This window comes from Ciconia boyciana, chromosome 9 (genome assembly GCF_034638445.1).
Source record: "Ciconia boyciana chromosome 9, ASM3463844v1, whole genome shotgun sequence".
Lineage (NCBI taxonomy): Eukaryota > Metazoa > Chordata > Aves > Ciconiiformes > Ciconiidae > Ciconia > Ciconia boyciana.
In genome coordinates this window covers 31,202,245-31,210,960 of record NC_132942.1, presented here as the reverse complement: position 1 = coordinate 31,210,960, position 8,716 = coordinate 31,202,245, and positions in this window count along the sequence as shown.

Here is an 8,716-nt window from a genome sequence, read left to right as displayed (position 1 = left end):
TAAGCATTTGCCTTTCACTGAAGAGAAACTAGTTCCTTGAGCAGTGAAAGTAATTAAGCCTAGTTTCTAATGGATTTTTCTCCTCTCTCTCTCTCTCCTCACCACAGGCACCTCCCACTTCACTCCCATGTTCCGGCTAACCTCACCTCAGAAATGCCTCCAGCTCACCCACATGCCTTAACCCTTTGTAGCACCCCAGCACACTCATGCCTGTAGCTGACAGCTGCCCCAGGGGGAGCACCCAACGCAGTTTCTTCCCAGCTGTGTGCATACACCTGCTGCTCCATCACCCAGTTGACATCTTGGAGCTCTCCAGCTGGCCAACCAAAGAGTTCACATTTCCCTCCTTCCCTCAATAGGACTACCTGTCTCAGTCTTCCTCCACTATCCACCATTACACCTTTCAAGAAAGTTACAGGAACTCCAGTGTCTTTGAGACTCATTCCTCCCTCAAACTGGGGTGAAATTAGCCCACAGGTTCAAAAGTTAGTGGAGAGGGCTGACTAGAATAGACCCTGTAGCAAGATCGCACAAGCTTCATTACTGTAGGAAATGAGGGTTAAAAGGTCTAAAGACACATTAAGGGTCATCTAATCCATTTTCCTGCTCCAAGGTAGAATCAGCTATGCCTTCGTTATTCCTGACAGATGTTTGCCTAAACAGCTCATAAAAATCCTGCAGTAGAAATTTTTAAACCATCCTCTGAAACCTGTTCCAGTGTTTGTCTGTCCTTACCATTACATTGTTTCTCCCCATGATATATAACCTAAATCTCACGTTACAATTTTAGCCCATCCTTGAAACACTTCCATGAACACAGAAACACTTTTTTCCCTTCTCTGTTTCTGAAGACTTTAATCTTCAGTAAATTACATCCGTTCCTTTCCATCTATAGGTCACCACTGCAAGGCCTCTGATCATTCTTGTCTTTTCTCTCTGCATACTCTGCAACTGCTCCTTTTATTCTTTTTTGACTATAGTTCTGGGAACTGGACACAGCGCTCCAAATGAGGCCCTTTTAAATGCTGAGTAATAAAGGCTGACTCTATGGGGATGCCATTAAATTAGCAGTATCAGTCAATATAATAATTGCAAACTGAAGTTCATCTTTTTAACATCAAGTTTTACTAATTATTAATTTATTGTCATTACTTTTGTATGCATTGTTTAGTAGGAGAAGTACCTACTGTCACTACGGAAGTGTATAATACCACTGTGGTTGATAATGTTATATATGTATGTAGGCCTGTAGTTTAATGGGATTACTGTGTTTCCTTACTAGACAATAATGTCTGTAAGTCTTCAGTTTCATATTAAGATGTAATAAAACACTTTTTTCTCCTCTAAACTTTATATAGTATTCTTGTTCTTATAAGTACTGTTATTTCATATTCATTTACTAAAAGGGATAAACTTGTTCACACTGAGTTGCTGTAATATTTTACAAAGTTCATATATATTATTATAGTATAGATGAGATTTTGAGTGAAAAGTCATTAGTGATATTTTACATGTAAAACACATTCTTTGTTTCAAGAATGAAGAGAGTATTAGCAACACATGGCAGCATTATCTTGAGATGTAGAAATATGATTACCAATGAATAAACTGGATACTCAGATTTTGTGGCTGGATCTAGTTTCTTGGGCAGAAACACTGCTTCTGATCATTCATAGTAACACTTGATCCTGGCAGCTAAGTGCCTATGTCCTAAGCAAAGCACCCAAACATAAACTCATTTCTAAGCTTGTCTATAACAACACTGAAGCTAGCAAAAATACACACGCTTAAGTGAATTTTCTACTCACAGCTTTTTAAAGTCTCTAAAAGTAATGAAGAATTCATTTTTACCCAGTTTTGAGTATCCTATTCTAACTACTTTTTTGTATTGAAATGAGAACATTAAGCCCTTAAGAAAAATGAGTACATAGTGTCCAACAAAACATGCTTATTTTGAGGCTTGTGTAAACAAAGTACCTGAAGGTAACATAGTACACCAATTACAAATTAGTGATTACACAAATTACAAAAGGACATCCGAGATAATCGTTCCTCAAAGTACTAAATATAGTATGACTTTACAAGAAAAAGGCTATTCCTCACATGCAAAATGATACATTCTATTTACAAAAACACAAACAAAATTATTTTTAACCTTATTTTTCCTAGGCAGTTAATACCTTCCCCATACATATTAGCACTTTGGATGCATTACTAATGATTTTTGCCATCCACAATTTCCCAGTATCACAGAAAGGAAGCTAACAAACTTCAAACTTTCAAGGTTTGTTTCAAACATCCAGGAGGGCTCTTAAACACAATAATATTGATTAAGATGGAAGATTAATTGCTGATCTCTACTGATCTCTTAATCCTGCAGTAGGATGAGTTTGGGTTTTTTTAGTTTATATTCTTCACTGCCTAGGCTGCTAAACATCTCTGTTCTCAAACAGTTTATTTAGGGACTTTTCTGTCAGCAAGAAAGTGAAACAATAGCACAACTACTTAAAGCAGTTCATTAAAAAATAATCTTACTTTTTCAGGTAAACATCAATAGCTGTTTCATATGTTTGAACCACACATTTTGTGTAGTAATAAAATTCTGAGCTAACGAACTCCACAAGAAAGCAATTTTGGGATACAATGAAGGCCTTCTTATATAAATCGTTGAACTAAACATAGTTTGTAAGAAAGTAATGAGATTCTCTGAAATATGTGCGATATCCCACTCTTAACCTGCAAAGCCTCATACATATACAGGACTGCTGACTCCAGTAATTTTATCGATAAATACTTTACATGACAAAAGGCTTGGGGATTTTTTTCCTGCGACGCTACCTCTAACATCTGCAGCATTCAAGTGATTCCCTCAAATTTGGTTTCCACTAAAAAAAGTGAACAAACAAAACTTTCAAAAGTAAAAGCTAAAGTTTCAGAAGGCAAGCAAATAGAATCCAAAACTTAATATTTAAAATAATAAATATTTCATTTTGAAACTCATGTTACATTAGACTGGTTGGATTTGACGGTCCTGATGTACCAGTTGACTTCATTCGATATACTCACAGAAACTATATGTTATAGTCTATTATTATAGTGCAGCTATGTACTAAGTCTTCAAACACTTAAGACAGACAGCCTAGAAAAAATACCAGACTGATATTATGTATTTAATAATTATCATAATTGACTAATTTAACTAATCTTGGTTATTTCATAAAGAAACATTTTCCATTTTTGTTTTTGTTTGCACTTCATGCATTTGATTTATTTACCACTTATGTCCTTTTTCAGGATTTAAAAGAAGCTCAAATTGAAAGAACAGGCAGAAGACAGGTTTTATAGAAAGATTAGGAAGACAAAAGGATTTTTAGTTTAGGAATGGACACAGTGTTGGGGAAACAAAAATAATCTTTTTAAAGTGAAAAAGATACTAAATTATTTTTTAAAAGTTCTTCTGGGCAGGAAAAGGTGCCTTGATACCTTTTAAGTCATATAAACTTATTAAAGTATATTACAGAAGCATTTTCAGAACTGGAGATTTTAGGTAATACCAAATCTACTAACTCTTCAGAAGCACTATATAAGTTAATATAAGACTTGCCTCCTTCCCCAGCTTCATCCCTCCTGATAACGGCCAACATCTTGACATTTTGTAGATATCCTAGCATACAGGAATCACAGTATTAGGTGGAACGCATTTTTTGTTTATGTAGCAATTATTTAGAAAATACTTTTTAATAATCTATCAACCAATCATAGGCTATCTAGCAAATCTGATAGGTCATGGAGCTCCACAGAAATATTTATGATCAGCATATTTCTAGACAATTATTACCTTGCAGTTTTAGGAGGGAAGCAAGTGGCTGTCTGCCCATGTGGGTGAAGTAATTAATCTAAATTCTGGTTTAGAACAATAAGCTCTGATTTTCAAGACAGAATTAGTACACTATTAGCAACAGAAAAAGCCAGCAAAAGCACTGTCCTCCTGAGGATCAGTATAAATCCAAGGAGAGGCTTAAGACCATCAAGTTATTTTGCAAGAACCCATAACTAGTCATTAGACAAAATACAATTCCAGTCAGCCCTGACCTGTTTTAGATTCCAACTGACTAAATTTAAAAGCCTTTAAAACCAATTAAAATCTCCTGAATCATCCAGTTTGTACTATGTAAATATGCAGTCTTCATTTAACTCCTTCTGAGTCAAAAATTAAATGTGTCATTATATAACATTTAAAATGGTATAACATTGGAAAAATTCTGTGGACATGTAGCACATGATACTCTACAGAAATAAATTAATAACTACTTGGCAATTCAGTCAGTCAATTACAAGATGAAAAACTGATTTAAAACTAGTGTGAAACATACATCATAACTTTTCCAGTTTTGAAATTTGCACGTCTGTAATGTTGAACAAGATAAAAAGGCTTTTTTGAGGGTTTTCTTTTGGCAACATTTTTGGGAGGTTATGCCTAGGTGGAAGAAATTATTCTTACACCGTGCCCTGAAGAACAACACAGCTGGACAGTGACAGGTAATTACAAACATTATCAAGCAATAAGTCCATTAAACAGGTTTTTTCTTTTTTTTTCTTTTTTGATAAGTCAGAGACTATTACCAGATCTAAATTAGTTTGATAGATAATCTGTATACACAAATAATCAGGTGCCAGCCAAAGCCTAAACATTATATTAAAAGTTCTGAACCAAACTCAACACATCTTTAGTTTAATACAAAAACAAACAGCAAACAGTGTATGCAAACACCTGTAGCTGGCACAAATGTTAGTTTTCCAGGAGATATACAAACATAGTCCCATACCAAGCACATTATAGGTAGTTCCTATCTAAATTCTTACAGTTTGTTTCATTATATTGTTACTCATAGTTCAGGCAAACAGCCAACGTTTTGAGCCTTCCTAAAATGTTTCAATCAGGAGGAGACCCGTATAGGATTTAGGTATGTCTGTGGCATAAGCCTGTTTATTTACGAAATAGTTGCCTTGAACATATTGTAGGGAAAAGGCAAGTGGCAACACTTTCCTTGCTTACAAATTCCTTTTTTGCTTTTGTGAAGTACCTCTGACAGAGGCTCATGGCTGCTCTTCAAGTTTTCTGATGAGAAAACACACACTAATCCCCATTTCTATACTTGCAACCAATCTCCTGAGGCACATGATTAACACCTTGCTCAGATCCTGCCATGTCTACCAGTTCCTACTGTTCTAGCTCTCTCAGTACACATGAATGTTTCATTGTTCCCCCGTTCAGCCTTTACTTATTGACTGTACTCAGGCCTGTGACTGAGCACAGTCGCAAACATTTGCCAGAAAAAGAGCATTTTGAAAACACCTCCAAAGAAAATGTTCATGCTTCCACCCTCTTTTCCCTTCTCTTCTTCCTCTATCCATAGAAACAGGGACAAAAAGTCTCCTGGTTTTCATTTTCTGCATGAATCAGTAAGAATGAGAGCACTACTGTGGAGAAGCTTGGACAAAGAAGCAAGGTTTGCATTCAGCTTTAAATTAAGGGTGACTGGGGAGTCTTGATTTTTCCTCATTAGTAGTTTTTCAGCAGAGTTCTGGTGGTCACCAAGACATAAATGCAGCAAGATCATAGAGTACAGTAAGGGTCCAACTTTATTCACATTCCTATTTATGTTTAAAATGCATTTAAAAATCATTACCATTGTCAACAAAGTCTTGTCACCAGAAGTACATCAGCAAATCATGTACTGGCTAAATATAACACCTTACATTAGGTGTTCTGGAAACAGTACGAAGTAAGGATATTTATTATCAGGTATCCTTTGTCATGCACCATTCCTGTTAATTTTACTGGGAGTTAGTCTGAGCAGACACCACAGAGTGTAATGAGGATTATAAAATCGGAGGGGGCGCCTCACTGAATAAGCTGTCGGCCACAAAGAAATCTGATTACGTGCATTATCCCTGACACTTCTGATTTACCACAGAAGAGGGAAAATTACAAAAGACAACATTCTGTTTTTCACACCTGAGTAGAGAGAAAGCTTGAGGCATTATAATGTTCTTTGATATGAATGCCTATTTCATACTGCACACATCTTTTTTCCTTCCTACTGTAATATCATTTACCATTGTAGCACCTCTTGTTTCCAGCCCTCCCCCTAGATTGCTGGTGCTGCACAGGAAAGCTTTTGAGACACAGGCTTCCTTTTATTCAGTGAGGTCATTATAACAGTGTTATCCCTGGTCTCAAGGGAAAAAAAAAAATTAAAAACACAGCCTGGTTTGCAACAGGATAATTCAAAGAATGTAATATGACAAGAATAGGTTGGCCATCCCAACTAGCATGGTGACATCAATAATGTCACCATAATTTTCCCTACTAAAGATGTTGGGTTTTTAATTTCTGTTATTGTTTGTTGGTTTATTTTTGGGTTGTTTTTTTTTTTTTTTCCGTTTCTCTCCATTGAGAGGACAGCTCCCTGGCTAAGGTGAAAGACACTCTTTTTAAAAAATTATTAGACTTGATTCATTAAAGATTAAGCACATACACCAAAGTAAGCCCAAAATTAAATGTAAAATCTCTTAGGTAGTTATAAATAAATCCATACTTGTTTTGATTATTTTGCGCATTTGCTTAAAATTAAAAGCTCTTGGGAAGATCACACATTTACAGAGCTGCCTGAGAGAAAATTTATAGCTTGTCAGCTGCATAAAGATATCATATTCCAAAGTATTTTTGGGTGACATGGTAACAACATTCAATAAGACATTAAACAGAAATCCTTTGCAAGCTGTGCCTGTGTTCACTGTGATACTGCTAAAAAGTTTATTTCCCTCTAAATGAAAGAAAGCAAGCACATCATTTGAACATCTGCACAGTGAAATACACATCTTTTTTCATAATTATGGAGCAAATCCTGCCCTGGCTGGCCCAGCGGGGATAACGAGAAGCATTGCATAGTGCATCCGTTACCGCTGGGATGGTGCAGGCTAGGATTGAATTCCAACAGGCACGCCCGAGGGAGGCACTTCAAGACATGATAAAAAACTATAACCCTGTCTCCCTACATGGCCTTATATACAGTATTAGGGAAACCTACACTATCACCATCTTATTTTAAATAATGTGCAATTGAAGGTATATCATATCAAGCAGAGGCCTGCCAAGGTCTCAATCTTACTATTTCTTAATGTATTATTGTAACACATGCTTCCTTAAAAATTTATGAAAAAAGTGGTAATGGAAAAAATCCCTAGTTTGTTCAGAAGAACATAAGCTTTAGAACATAGGAATTTCTTGCTACAGAACTATTCTTGCTGTTGGGCATCCTACATGTTTAGAAAGTTTGGATGGGTGGTAGGGAAAGCTACTGCCATAGCAATAAAATCAATCATCTCTGTATATATCCTAAACTACACTGTTCGGGGACCAATTTCAAATAAATTGACTCCAATAGTTTCAACAAACGTGTCTGTCCCTTTAGTCATCACATTGCAGACAATAATTTTCACAATCAATAAATTTCATCCATGAACTTCCAATAAATGGTCCTTAGAAGTGTATTACAATGGGAAGCCCTGGAATGTGACCTATTCTGGTAACTGACCAAAGCAGAATCTTCCCCAGCTGCACATCAAAGCAGTTGTAAAACTGCTTTTAGCAAGGAATTAGTTGGATTTTTTGAATGAACTCTAATTTACCCTATCAAAATTTTCCTCATCTTGACTGTAGAGTTCCTGTAGTGCTGCATCCAAAGTTTTGTGGTTTTTGTTGTGGAGGTTTTTTTTGAGGCACAGATAAATTTCAGTGTGTTCCTGGAAAACAGGAAAGAACTTTCTGATTTCAGCTACTAAATCTGCCACCTCTCCTCATTTCCAATTTCATTTTGACAATTTAGCTTCCTTTTACAATGTCTGCTCTCTCTTGAAAAGTTTTATTCTACTATTCAGGTTCAACTTTTTGAATTGTGCATTGTGTTTTTCAGGGTTGCATATCTTCCTTTTTCTCCTTAGTTAGGAAGTCCATTAAGAAATTACTTTAAGCCATGGCCACTTTAACTTTTTCCTCCTTTTTAACTAGTGTTTACCATAAGCTCCCAACTTTATTGTCACCTTCCTGATTGCTGTCTAACAATTAGACACTGAAAAGCAAAAGGGTATCTGGAGTTTCTGCCAAAGAGAAAGTACCCCCTGGGAATGAAAAACAACCCATGGCTGCTGCATCTGCTGAATTCTAATGGAAATGAATTTAATCTAGTTAGGGGATAGACACTGGGGCTTATTAGTGCCAGAGGCCTTCTGAAATGTGTGCATGCTTATCATAAATCCTCAAAAACTATTTTAAATTTCATTTATCTTTGCAGCTTTCTAGTTTTGTAACTTTGTTATAACATGGCGCTTGATGAAACCATAACAAAATCCTTTTACTATGCAAAACTTTTTTCAACATGATTTTATACAGTACAAACTGACAAATAAGAATTGGGTGGTAGGGGGACACCTGTTTATGTCAGTACTGCTAAATACATGGTCTCAGCAGACTAAGCTTGCATGCAACAAACCTGTAACTGTATTTAAAATAATACAAAACCTGCTTACCCCAAAGGGGATGGTGAAAAGACCGTATCCTAGAAAGGAGATAAATCTCTACAGATTGTCAATACAAATTAAGCAGGAAGGTTATAAACTGCAATCTCTTGTGCTCACGGAGGAAAAAAGCAAG